Source organism: Meleagris gallopavo, chromosome 2 (genome assembly GCF_000146605.3).
Source record: "Meleagris gallopavo isolate NT-WF06-2002-E0010 breed Aviagen turkey brand Nicholas breeding stock chromosome 2, Turkey_5.1, whole genome shotgun sequence".
Taxonomy (NCBI): domain Eukaryota; kingdom Metazoa; phylum Chordata; class Aves; order Galliformes; family Phasianidae; genus Meleagris; species Meleagris gallopavo.
The window spans coordinates 7,347,142-7,359,958 of record NC_015012.2 but is presented as its reverse complement, the minus strand read 5'-3'; the positions used below and the strand labels follow the sequence as shown (position 1 = coordinate 7,359,958).

The following is a 12,817-nucleotide window of genomic DNA, read 5'->3' as shown; positions in this document are numbered from 1 at the left end:
ACGGGGGGCTGTGCGTAAGTGTAATATATAAATATATATAACCTTAGGCTCACAGAATCATTGAGGTTGGAAAAGGTCTCTGAGATCATCAAGTCCAACCACCAACCCATCTCCACCACGTCCCCCAGTGCCACATCTCCACTGTTCTTGAACACCTCCAGGGATGGTGACTCCACCACCTCCCTGGGCAGCCTATGCCACTGCATCACCGCTCTGTTGGAGAAGAAGTGTTTCCAAATATCCAACCTGAACCTCCCCTGGTGCAGCTTGAGGCTACTACATTGCTGTTATACGGGAGAAAAGGCCAACACCTATCTCCCTACAACCTCTTTTCAGGGAGTTAGAGAGAGCCATAAGGTCTCCGCTGAGCCTCCCCTTCTCCAAACTGAACAATCGCAGTTTCCTCAGTCACTCCCCACAACACTCGTGCTCCGGACCCTAAACACGAACCCTATGTCTGAGAGTGCTGCCCCAACTCTCCCTGAGCTCTGGCACTGGGGCCGTGCCCACTGGGCAGCCTGTGCCATGCCCACCACCCTCTGGGGCAGAACCTTTCCCCAACCCCCCAGACCATCCCCTGACCCAGCCCCACACCATCCCCCCATCCCTTGAAGCCCTGTCACTGTCCCCAGAGTGCAGAGCTCAGTGCTGCCCCTCCACTCCCTGTGAGGAGTTCTAGGTTGCCATTAGACCCACAACAGTGAGAGCTCATCCACAACACACCAGGAAAGGAGGAGGTCCTGGATGCCCTCTGTGTGCTTTGCAGCCCCTTGTCCTCCTGTGAGAGAAACTGGCGGGGCGGTGATGAGAACAGGATCAAAAAGAACCCCGTCATGGAGATGGCCAGCTGACAGCTCTGAGGGCTGCTTGGCTGATCCTGAGTGGAGGTGTGAGGTGACTCAGGCCCAAATGACAGTCACTGGGCACAGTGAGCACAACACACGGTGCGCACCGTGCTGCTGTGATCCGTCCTCCAGTTGTGAGTCAGCCCACAGGCGGGTGGAAATGCTTTCAACCATGAGTCAAAGCTGAGCTCTTCACTGGAATGGTTGAGCAAATCGATACACTGATGGGTCAGGTGTGTGGGGTGTGAGGTGCCCAGTGATGAGCAGCATGGGACGGCTTCAGAGGGAATCTTCACAGCCCCTTTGATGCATGGGGAAACCAAGGCAGGCTAAAACTAAGCCTCTGTGCCACAAACCCCATCTGCAAGCAGCAGACCACGGCACTGCCAAGACTGGTCCCCGCTCCTCGCTGCTGTTGGACCTCAGATGCATCAGTTTGTGCCATGTGCAACCACAGGTTAACTGAAGAAACAAAGCAGCTTTTGATGCCTATGATCCCATGAAAACACACAAAACTACAGATGTCTGTATGTTTTTGTTTACATCCAATTTAAGCAGCCAGAGCACTTTTTTTCCCTGCCTTTCCCCCCCCCCCATATATTACAGAAAAAAATGTCATGCTTTCTGCCTGGGAGCTCTGTGCCAGAAGACCCATAGCAGCTTTCATTTAAGCCACTTGAACTGTGTGGCAACACGGTAATACTCCTTTCTTGGCTTTCCCTCTTGAAAAATGAAATCAACATAGTGTCTCAGGCTGACAGCCACAGTAAGAAGATAAAAGGAAGGAGGCCACCATGGGCTCTGTCTAAATAAGGTTTGTTTAGTGGTTGCTGCAGGGGGATTTTCAGCTGGGCCCTCCCCAGCCACTTGTGTTGACCTCTTCCCTGAGGTCTGTTTCTGGATGCTACCAATGGTTTTTGTTTCACTTTTGCTTTTTGGAATCCAGTTCATAGCCATGTGTTGTTCCCAAACTATTGCAGCCGACATCAAATCCTGCTGCTTCCTCCTGAAAGATGAAAGCACCTCCTACTGTTGCGTGTTCTTATGTGTTTTTCATCCCTGAATTTGATTTGTTGCATCCTTATCCTCTCACCCTGCAGAACTCCTCCTGCAGCCCCTTGGTTTTTGCACGTTCCCCTGAAGTAAGTACCCATGATACTGGTGAGGAAAAAGCCTTGCTCTGAATATAACCCAATGGAGAACACTCTGTCCTAGGCTGATGCCTGCAGACTTGAGCTACAGCAGCTTATTGCAGCCTATAATGAATCAGAGAGCTGTGAAAGCGCAGACTTGCTACCAGCAGCCTGCAACCCACCTTTCTAGCAAATGCTCTACCCTAACCATGTACCATCTGGTGATCTGGTGGTTCCGTTGGTTCCTCCAATGTTCCTCCATGGAAGGAGAAACCTCTAATGGCCTGGTGATAGATGGCCATAGGGCATGTTGGCTGCTTCCATGACAATAAAATGACAGCTGCTAGGAACTCAGCATCATTTTGTTCCAGGCCAGTTATTGCCTAGGAGTGGTTAGGAGAATGTCTGAGCTGGGGACCTCTTGAAGGAAGCAGCTTTGATAGGTTACAGAAAACTTTTGCAGCACTGGTACATCACCAGCTGGCCTCAGGACCAGAAAACCACTCAGGACATGCTTAATTAATCCACGTCTCCATTGTCTTTGAGGCTTGATGATGGACCACAAAGTCCACTGATGGAACCCAAACTCATCTATCTTCCTCTGTACAACAACCAAATCGACGCCCACTACAGCAATGCTCTCAGCCACGGAAAATGAGACATTCCCAGCAGGGAAGCTAGGAGAAAACACGTTGTTTTTTTAAAAGCTTGTTGCCTGGTTGCAAGAAAGGGGAGGAGAATTTAAACTGCCTCTTGGTTGAGCGCCCTGTGAGTCACTCGGATGCTGAGGTGTGGTATCCAGGCCTGCCAAGCGTGGTAGACCCACCCTCGCTCCCTAATTCTGCCGTGGGAGACAAACAGCTCTGCGTGGCAGGCTGTTGGCCCTGCTTTGGGTACTTTGGGTTGCCCAGGGAAGATGAAGTGTCCACCAAAAATGCCACCTGGGATGCTTTGGAATGGGGCACACAGATACGTCCAATAGGGCACTTCAAAAAGCTGCAGAGACAGCACAAGTGAAGTGTTGGGGAAGCCAAAATGGGGATTTTTCTGGCTCTGTGCTCATAGCAAAGCCAGGCTGTGACCTCGGCAAGGGCAGGAAACATAGGTGTGGTGTCCACGCCTGAATCTGGCTGCAGGAATTTTCCCTGCGTAGCAACAGTTGTTATGTAGCAATAACACTCAGCAATTTTTGAGGCACTTCAGAAATATTAATTAATCCACATGTCAGCCCCCTCAGGTAGGCAGCTAGATATTTTCACCCGTGCTTTACAGCTTGGGAAGGGGAGATGCTGAACTGAAGCGATGTCATGGCAGGAGGCTGGAATGAAGAGAAGAGGGGCGATACAGAGGCAGTAAGGACAAATAAACGGGATCTCCACTGGAACTTCTGCTGGGGGATTCTTTTGCCCTCTAGAAAATACATGGGCCTGGTAGGCTTTTCTTTGCAGGGACAGAATTTGGAGGTGCAAGCTCCAGTGCTTATGATCCAGTAAGGAAAAGCCTCACTGCTTGCCTCATTATAAGGAAAACACAAAGAAATACAGCAAGCATAGCAGAAGAGCTTCAAAGGGCAATCAGGAGTAAGCCAGCAGCAGTGCACCCAGATGTGTAGGGGATGTGGAGGATGTGCCTGGATTTCCACCTAGTGAGGCAAACCTATCAGAGGGACTTGCTGCTGCTCCTGCTGGCATTTTGCATCTCGGTTTAATTACACTAATCACTGTGATGATGACTTCTGACATTCACCTTCATTAGCCATCGATGGCTGCGCTCAGCTGCCTCGGCACAGAGCTATCGATGCCTGCTTTAAATAACCCATGAGTAAAATCAGCAGGGAGACAGAATGTCTGGGCTCTCCCCTGGCACAGCCTGCATGGGACTGGCTGGGAATGCACGGCCAAAGCCAAAAATGCCATTTAGCCCTGACAGGAGGTGGGCATGACTTTTTGTGGGCATCTCAGAGATGAGAAAGCTTTTCTATTGGGTGGGCATCCTCAAATGCAACGTTTCTTTTTGATGGCATCGGTTTGCAAATTAATGCCTGTGATAAATCCCCTCGTGCAGAATGAATTAGCAGAGACTTGTCATTCATAAACCATTATGGCATGTGATACTTGTTTAAAATGTAGGAGAATGCCTGCTTATAGCAAGGAATAAATAAAAATCACCAGGCTTTTATGTCGTGAAAGTAGGATAACCTTAGGATGAGTAGAGCTGGCCAAGATCCCCTGCTTTCGTGCTGTGACTGCAGGAGACACCGGGCAGGCATTGCTGATGCTGGGCTGTGGTTGGGTAACTCTCATTGCATCTTTTGGATGCTGCAAGCTGATGGCTGCTGCTCTAAATGAAGTAACAACTTAAGGAAGAGGTAAAATGTTTCCCTTGTGAATGATATGTTTTATGTATTCCTGCATTTTATTTGACTTTGTATTTAGCATTTTCCTAAATACTGAGCTGTTCTGTGTGAGTACATGGAAATAGCCTAGCACAACTGTGCTCTGTGTGAAAGATACAGCCAACAACATGTTCTGACTGCTTATCTCTGCATTGAAATCCATTGCTTTGCATCAAATTAAATTTCTTGGTGTTGGTTTCGACATGCTGTACCTACTGCATGCACTGGCCAGCTTCTCTGCTGTGCATCTTTGTGCTGTGATGTACAGCATACTCTCAGCAATGCAATGCACTTTTGCACTCCTGTGAGGAGGATGCTGTTTCTTCAAAGCCACCGTATGTGGTCAAGGGGTGGGAAGGTTCTAAAGGATGCTTCTTCCCAAGAAAGGCATTCCCTGTCTCTTTCCTACTTTGAAACTATAGGAACACAGCTCTCTGCTTTGTAGGTTACCATGGATTGCACTGGGACACTGCTGGTGACGGCACAGGAGAGCAAAAGCCATCCAGAAATGGAACTGGGACCCATCATGGCGAAGCTAGAAAAGACTTCTGCCCTGCCTTGATGAGCAGCCAGCTCCTGACCTGGTTAAATGCTGCTTGAAAGGCAAGAGAAAACTTCCACAACCCCCCAGCGTGCTCTGCATTCCCATTGCCAGTGCCCTTCCTACACTGCTGCAGATATGGGCATCCCAATCTGCACCCATCCCTGCTGCAGGAAGGCAGGTGCACCCCTCATACCCCATGAACCCAAGCTTTAGGTAAAAATCAATAAAACCCAATGGTCAGACAGGTCTTGTGGCTGCAGCAGAGCTGGTAGCAAGCAATGAGCACTCACAGCGTCACTCCATCCTGGGCTCTGGTCCAGCGTCCTCCTCCAGCTCCCTGTCAGAAATGAGGGAAAAAGAGGATGGAGGCTCACATACCCCCAGTTTCTGTATGTCTGCCCGAATATGTATACAGATTTTGATACAACGAATACACTATTTTTAGTTTCCTTTGGGGTATGTTTGGGAGCAAGCCCTTAACTGTTGCTGTGCTGCTATAGAAACCGTATCCATGTACATGGACATGTTTACAATGGTTTTAAACGCCATAAACTTTCAAGGGCAAAGTCGAGCAGCTTATTTCCATTAAAGTCACTGCCCTGCTGTGGCTTTATCTTACTATTACATTTAGTAATTTAGGACCCTTCTCAGCTTTAGCTGGCCCCGTAAATTTTTCATTGCGAAAAATGGCTCACTGGCAGCAACCTAACTTAATAAAACAATAATAAAGACAAAGCCAGCTTCTAGTTTAAATTTCAGGAAGAGGGAAAGCTATTCTTTTTGTTTATTCTAAGACTTCCTAACTTTAGCCCTCCCCATCCCTGATTAGCACCACATCTCCAGAAGCACGTGGTGGGGTTGGATGGACTTTTTCTCAGAGATCCAACCCTGTGTTGGGACTGTGCTGCTCCCTCTGCAGCAGCACAAAGCTCTGCTCACTCTTCCTTAGGCTTAAGCTGGTTTTCCCCACATTAGCCCAGATATATACGAAGCAAGTCTGCTCAAAAGCAAAGGGAACAAATGGGGCTTTGCACTCAGCAGAGCTTGCTTCGAGCCTGTTTTAATGCCTCAAACATAGGCACCTCCTTTCCTTCTTTCTTGTGCAAATCTGCTTGTGCTTACCTGGTCATTACTTGTAATTTTGTCCCAGACAGCACCATTTATTAATGCTTACTAGGTCATGCAACATGGAATAAAGCTGACAACAAACAAGCAGCAGCTGCAGTTAGACCCAAACAGGTGAGTGGGGGCAGGTGTTTGTGGCTGTGCCAGCAGGTGGCTCTGGTTGCCATCCCTGCTCATGAGATGGAGGTGGTTCTGGTTTGGATGCACTGGTTCAAACAACCAGCAGCCAAAATGCAGATCTTACTGCCAGTGAGCAGCTTCCGCATCACCCGTTTGGACCCAGAGCTATTCAAGTGCTCCAGCATGAAGTCATGGGATGCTCCTGCTTACACTGGTTCTGTGCTCATGCATGAATTGGCTAGGTGCCCATGTATGAGCTGAAGAAGTCTCTCGAGTAAATTAATCAGGCCCTCATGCTGACTTTAATCATGGCCCAGATGGGGATGAGTTGGGTGCTCATGCAGGCACTATCTGGATGCTCATGCATGCTTTAGTGTGGCACTCATGCATCTGTTGATGGCTCACTGGGCTCTCATGTGTGAGCTAATTAGCAAGTGCAGTAATCCTTGCAGCTTGTGCCTGATCCGCTCCTTTCTGTGCCGAAGCTACTTGAACACAACCCGCTTATAAAATCTGCTTTCACCATCATTGCAATCCAAATGCACACCCGACACAAGCTCTGCACTCCCTCCCCATGCCCCAGGCAGAGGAGTTTGCACTGAAGTAAGGCTTACACGTGTTCACTGCAATTCCCTTCCTCACCCCAGGAACGTGGGCACAGGCATTATCAGCATTGCAGCCTGCGTTTTTAGCTGCTGCCAGCTTCACCCCATGCACTGTGGACCAGATTATCAGGGTCTACATTATCACAGTCCAAATACATGGACTTTTCATGACTTCATCCCTCATCCCCACAGACCAGGCTGTGAGGTTAATGTGATAACAACTGAATGCAATGTTTATTACAAACTCTGTACCTTCTTCCTGCAAAAAACGTAGTCAGGAAGGCCACAGCCATCTGAATGTCTCTATATTGCAAACACCCTCCACTGTAGGTCACGCTGCTGGTGTCTCCCAAGGCCCCGTAGTTCCTGTAACCCCCATGGGCAGGTGGGGGAGGAACAAGAGGCATCAGGCCTCGGGTGAGGTTTTCCATGGGTACATGGATTTAATAAAAAGCATGATACATTTTTAGTCAGATACAGAGACTTTGCAATCCCAGGGCCAGCTCTGGATCCCGTTAGTCACGCTCGTTAGCACCTTGCTTGGCAGATGGCAGTGCAGACGCTTGCAGAGTCACGTCACAGCTCCTCATTGGGAATGCAGAAGTGTTGAAGCCATAAGTAGAATCTGGAAGGGGACAGGAGCAGAATGTGCTTACTTGGGACAGCCCTGCAAAGGCATCACTTCCTTCTGTAGCTTGTGGCTCAAGACTGAGCCACAGCCAACATGCCATCTGAGGGGCTTGACACCTGAGCTGCCATCAGCATGGCCTAAGGACACTGGCTTTCAGTGGCCTCTACTGGGAAAAGTTCTGCGTAGGCCCAGGAGCCTTGGGGCCAATGCATGCTGAGCTCAAATCACTGCTGGGCTTCAAATCCCCACAGTCAAAGGGTCAGAAGCTGTCCTGCTGCCCCAGAGACATCTCTGATCCAGTTCCATTTGTTCAGGAGGCCAAGGGACCTAGAAACTTGGCTTGTTAGCAAAACCTGGTGTTCTTCCAGAAAGTTGAGTAAGAAGGCTGACATTGGTGCCACACAAAATGGTGGCTTTTGGGTGGGAACTCCTCAAGAAGTGCATCTATTGACAGCATGATGAGGAGAGTACCAAGCCACCACCCTGCACGTACAGACATGGGGCCTGCATCTGAAAGCCAGCATTATTTCAAAGCCAGAATCACAGAGCAGAGCAGGCACACAAAATTGTCACCATGGAGAAGTTGCCTTTAGCACAGAGCATCCCAAAATAACTTGTTCTGTGGCTCTGAAAATGGTTTACGGAAGCTGTAAACATGTCTCATGCATAAGCTGTCGTGGCAGAGTTGCTGTGTATGATGGCTGAGGGATGAATTCCTCAATATGTGAAATGAATTTCTCAATATGCGGATTTCTTGGTGCAATGCCTGCTCTCATTCCTCAGCAATATCTACAAGGCCTGCAGGAAGAACATTCAGGTGTGCTCCTAAGTGATGCCACTGGGACTGTGTCCCCAGACTCACATATAGAATCTCTGGGCAGCTCGCAAGAGCCACCCCATTGGCCCCATGGCAGAGAGCCATCAGCCAGCTTCAGACAGGCTCTGAGGATCACCTGGTGCAGGATACAACTCATCCTGTGCCCTGGCTACATGCTGAAGCAATTGGCCTGGTATCGGCTGCTATGGGTGGAAGTGGGCAGGAGAGGTGCTCCAAATACTTGCAAAAAAAGATTTCCATTCCCATTCTCCTCAACTGTACCCACTATTTCACTGCAGAGGGGCCACGCTTGATTTTCAGCCTTTGCCTTAGACGGGGAATGAAGATGCCTTTTGCAGTCACTCTTAAATCTTGATAGACCTGAAAAGATTCCCCCAGTTTTTGAGGGGTCAGCTGAGGTCTTTGATTTGGCTTGAAACAAAGTTGCTTCACTCTCCCTCCAAGTCACTAAACTCTTGAAAAGCAGCACTTTCCCCCTTATTTTCATGATTGGAGTCATTTGTAAAAGGAAAGCTCATTTTAAAAGCAAAGATACTTTGAAGCAAAACAAAACAAAACAAAAAAACAAATAAGTTTTCTCATGGAAACGTCAATATCAGTCATGTAGCATAAAAAAAAGGCAAAACATCACACTTGAATAGATGACTGGGGACACCTCACCCTTTGTATGGAAACCGTTTGCAAGCTGCAACCTTGTTCAGTATGCAATTATTTTCACTTATATACTGAGTTCAACTCATGAGTTTATTTTTTTTCCCAAAAAACTTTGTTTTCACCAGCCCAGAAGAATCAGGGAAGGTGACTTGTAGGGCTCCTGCAGACAGGAGAACATCCACCATTAGCACCAGGTCAACACTTGAGAGCGCAAACACGGCAAACAGCAGAACACCCTCCTGACATGTTATGCCCATTCTTTCTTCTCAGAATTCAGGAATAAGCCCAGAAGGAGAGGTGACAACTGATAGTCCATGTTGCTGCTTCCCCAGCCTGGAGACCCAGCCAAGCAATGCTGACAGCCCAAGCAGTGCACCCTCTGCTCCCAGTATAAAACCCTGATTCCTTTAGGCCCCAGTCAGAAATGCACTTCAGCATTCATCGAACATTCAGCCTATGCTAAAATCCCCAGGGTTTTCTTTGCTTAAGCCCTGTGTGCTTTGTCCATGTGCTGATCTGAGGTGATTGTGCGCACAGTGAGAAAAACTTGTTGCTACAACCAACGTCTCCCTCTGGTATCAGATCGGCACCCAAAGGGAGCAGAGTAGAGCTCCCTAATACACCACAAGCATTGCAAAGTTCTTGGCCATCTTCCACCTAAGATCAGACCACAACTGGATGTATGCTACATTATTTGTTAGAGCAAGCTACTGATATTAAGGGCAAGGTCAAGAATAAGGGGAAGCAGAAGGAAAAGAAGGAAAAAATACTATATTTCTAATGAAAAGGGAGCAGACAGACCTTGCAGAGAACGTATGCTTGTAGGGAAGTCATCAGCCATATGGTTTTTAAGTTCTTTCTTCTTGATAAAGAATGGGGTCCCCTCAGCACACTGCATTATGCAGTGATTTATTTAGGGTGTCAGAGCAAACTTAAGCCATTTTTCCTCACCACCAACCTTCAGCACCCCAAGGACCGAAGTTGCTATATTATAAAACAGCAACAGTAGCCAATACATTAAGAAGTAGTAATAACACATCATTATTGCTATGGCTGTCTAACCTACATGAGCAGGGGAGTTTTCTTCTTGCGTGCAGCACCTGCCATCCTGTTCCACCCTGCTGTGTATTCCTTGTTTTGGTAACTTTTGGGAGCTGTTTATTTTTAGTGTAATAGCTCATTTACTCATGTGTTCCTCATACATTTATTAATGACTAAGAAATCAGTTGTGCCATCCGCCGTAATTAAATATATCAAGTCAAATCTCGCCTGCTATTACAGATGAGGCAGGCAAGCTTTTTTTTTTTTCCCTGCATTGAAGAAATTAACTATATTAAGATCTACACCCAATAAGATGCAAGCGGAGCACTCCTAGAACAGAAAGCTGTGCTGCACAAAGCCTCAGGAGATCAAAGGTTTTCTGCATTCCTTGAAGCTGTGCTTGAAGCAAACAGCAATTATTTTTTTTTTCTCAAAATCCTGCATTTTATTTTGAGATCAGTGGGAGCTGATGCCATGTGTGTTTGTTCTCAGTTGTTAGTGGTTTGCCGGAATCCAAAAAGTGTCGTGAGCTCATCCTGACATCCTGAGGTCTCAGTGGAATGTAGGACCCAGTCTCAGTTAAGGCAGCAACCATTAAAATCGTTACGTGTGAAACCCTACCAGCTCCAGTCTCCTGATGTCTTCATGGACACAGGAAAAAAGGAAGGTTGTTCCTTGGCCCCAATCTGCCCAGGGTCCTCCCAAGGGCAGCTGTCCTCAAAACAAGCTGGAGGATTTGGAATTGTGGTTTGGCATTCCTCATTTTATGTGAAGAAGGTGTCAGGGAAGGGAGCAATAAATGAGTTTTCGTCCTGTGCAAGCAAGTGTGGTGAGTCACATCACACTTGTGCTTTCATCAGGACACCTAAAAGAGAAGGGAAGTGGTAGGTGCAGGTTCCAGCCCTGTCTAGACTCCATAACACTCCACAAAAGGAGAACAGGCAAAGCAATAGGCTCCTCTCCATACAGGGGAGGAATGGTGACCTAGTAATTACAACCTAAGCAGAGACATAATCAAGCCACAGTGCCCCAGCACTGCATGCTGACCTGCCCAGATGGGGAGCAGCACTCTCATTTGATCTACATGGCCAAAAATGTTCTGTGTGCTCTCCTAAAAGCAGAAGTCACCTAATAACCTCTCAGGAATGAGGAATTTTGAATGAATTTCCATTTTCCAATATCACCTAAAATCAAGGAAATTGCAGAGAACAGCTTGGTGTGGCCCAGTGAGAGCATCAGCTATCCTCACTCATTGCAGCAAAGCCTGGGGCACAGGGATGCCCAGAGCATCCACCTCTTACCTGCACCCAACCCTTCTGTACTGTGTACAGTTTCTCTGATTTTGGGTTTCCCGAATTTCCTCTTCTCATGTTGTTTTTATCAGAAGTCTTTAGAATCGTGAAATCATCAAAGTTGGAAAAACCATTAAGATCATCATGTCCAGCCATCAACCCATCACCACCATACCACTAAACCGTGTCACTCAAGCTGCCCAAAGTCTCCATGCTACTCCAAAATAAACTATTTCTTGAGAAGAAAGTCAGCTCAAACCTTCCCTCTGCTTTTTGTTGTACTGCACAGAGAAAGGGCAAGCCCCCAAAGGTGCAGATCCTCCAATTGCTGCTTCAGTTCACAAGTTCACACACCAATCACTTAGGTACAGCAACCAGTCCAGGCGGGATGGTGGGGCTGCCTATTTGTAGGACTTCCCCTGCGTCAAGCAGGCAGCCCTTTTGACCTGAAGGACTTGGCTTCCTATGGCAGAAACCCAAAAGGGACAGAGTTCACTCAACCCCAAACAAACCTCTGCTTGAGCTGTGTTGTTTGGGTGTCTTCCCCGCAGAAAGCAATGAGTGCCCTGCCCTGCAGGTCAATGGGATTTGCTCTCCTTCCTCCTGCAAGAGGAAAGGGCACTTGCAAACCGAACACATGAGCAAATTTGCACGGAGGGATGCCCTGATGGCAAATGGGTGTTTTGGTGCAAAGGCATGGCCAAAGCCTACTGCTGAGGGATCAGAGGGCTCGGTTGCTGAAGTGCTTAGTCATTTCGGATGGGTTCTGCATCATCTGGGCTGTGTGCTCGGGGTGACTCATCTGAGCAGGGCTGAAGGGATGCTAAGAACACAGCAGGGCTACAAGCAAAGCTCCATTTCTGTGGCTAAATGAATTTAACACCCAAGCAGCAACTCATTGTACTTAATAACTGCATTGTATGTTAAGTGCTCAGATACAGCAGTGCACCAGCGTGGCAAATGACAGAGGAAATGTCAGCAGATGCTCGTGCTGTGACCTCCCCACTCAAGCCTCTGCATGTTGGGTATGACTTTTTTCCCCTCTGAGCATGGTGCAAGGACGCAAAGGGAATTTCAGACTCAGGAAACAAGCACCAAGAAGACTTAACTATTCTCTTCCTCTTCCTATGGAACCAGGAGGAGGAGATGGCAGAGACATAGTGCAGGAACGGGCTGTCCCCATCCCTGGAAGCACTCCATCATCCCACAGCGTGCCATGACGCAGGGACACTGAAGTGCTTGGAGCTGGAAACATTTTCCTTTACTTCCTTTAAAGGGTGAGAAGGGGACAGAGCAGGGGAGAGGATGACTCGGTCTATAAAAGAAAAAAATGAAGTAAGTTGAAGATGTGGAGCACTTGGCAGAGACCCAAGGCACAAGAGCACAGAGACCGTGAGAAAAATGTCAGTTTACTGCCCAAGTGGATGGAAATCAGATGTCACAGTAGGGTTTCACAAGGCTGGTAAATGAGTAAAGGAGAGGGGGAGAAGAAAGGGAAGATGAAGGAGAGAGGGAGGGAGGGAGGGAAGGAAGCAAAGAAGGAAGGAATACAAAGAAAGACTAAGAAAGAAAGACAGAAAAAAAGAAAGGGAAA

The 12,817-nt window shown here is 47.8% G+C and overlaps 1 protein-coding gene across 1 annotated transcript in view; it reads right to left on the bottom strand.

Annotated features, from left to right (window-relative positions):
• PELI1 (pellino E3 ubiquitin protein ligase 1) overlaps nt 1-5,298 on the bottom strand; it is a 48,006-nt gene extending 42,708 nt beyond the window's left edge. The window contains exon 1 of the mRNA XM_010706455.3: nt 5,208-5,298. The gene's annotated coding sequence lies outside the window, so the exon portion shown is untranslated. The remainder of the gene's footprint in view (nt 1-5,207) is intronic.
• Between the last annotated feature and the right edge of the window lie 7,519 nt (nt 5,299-12,817).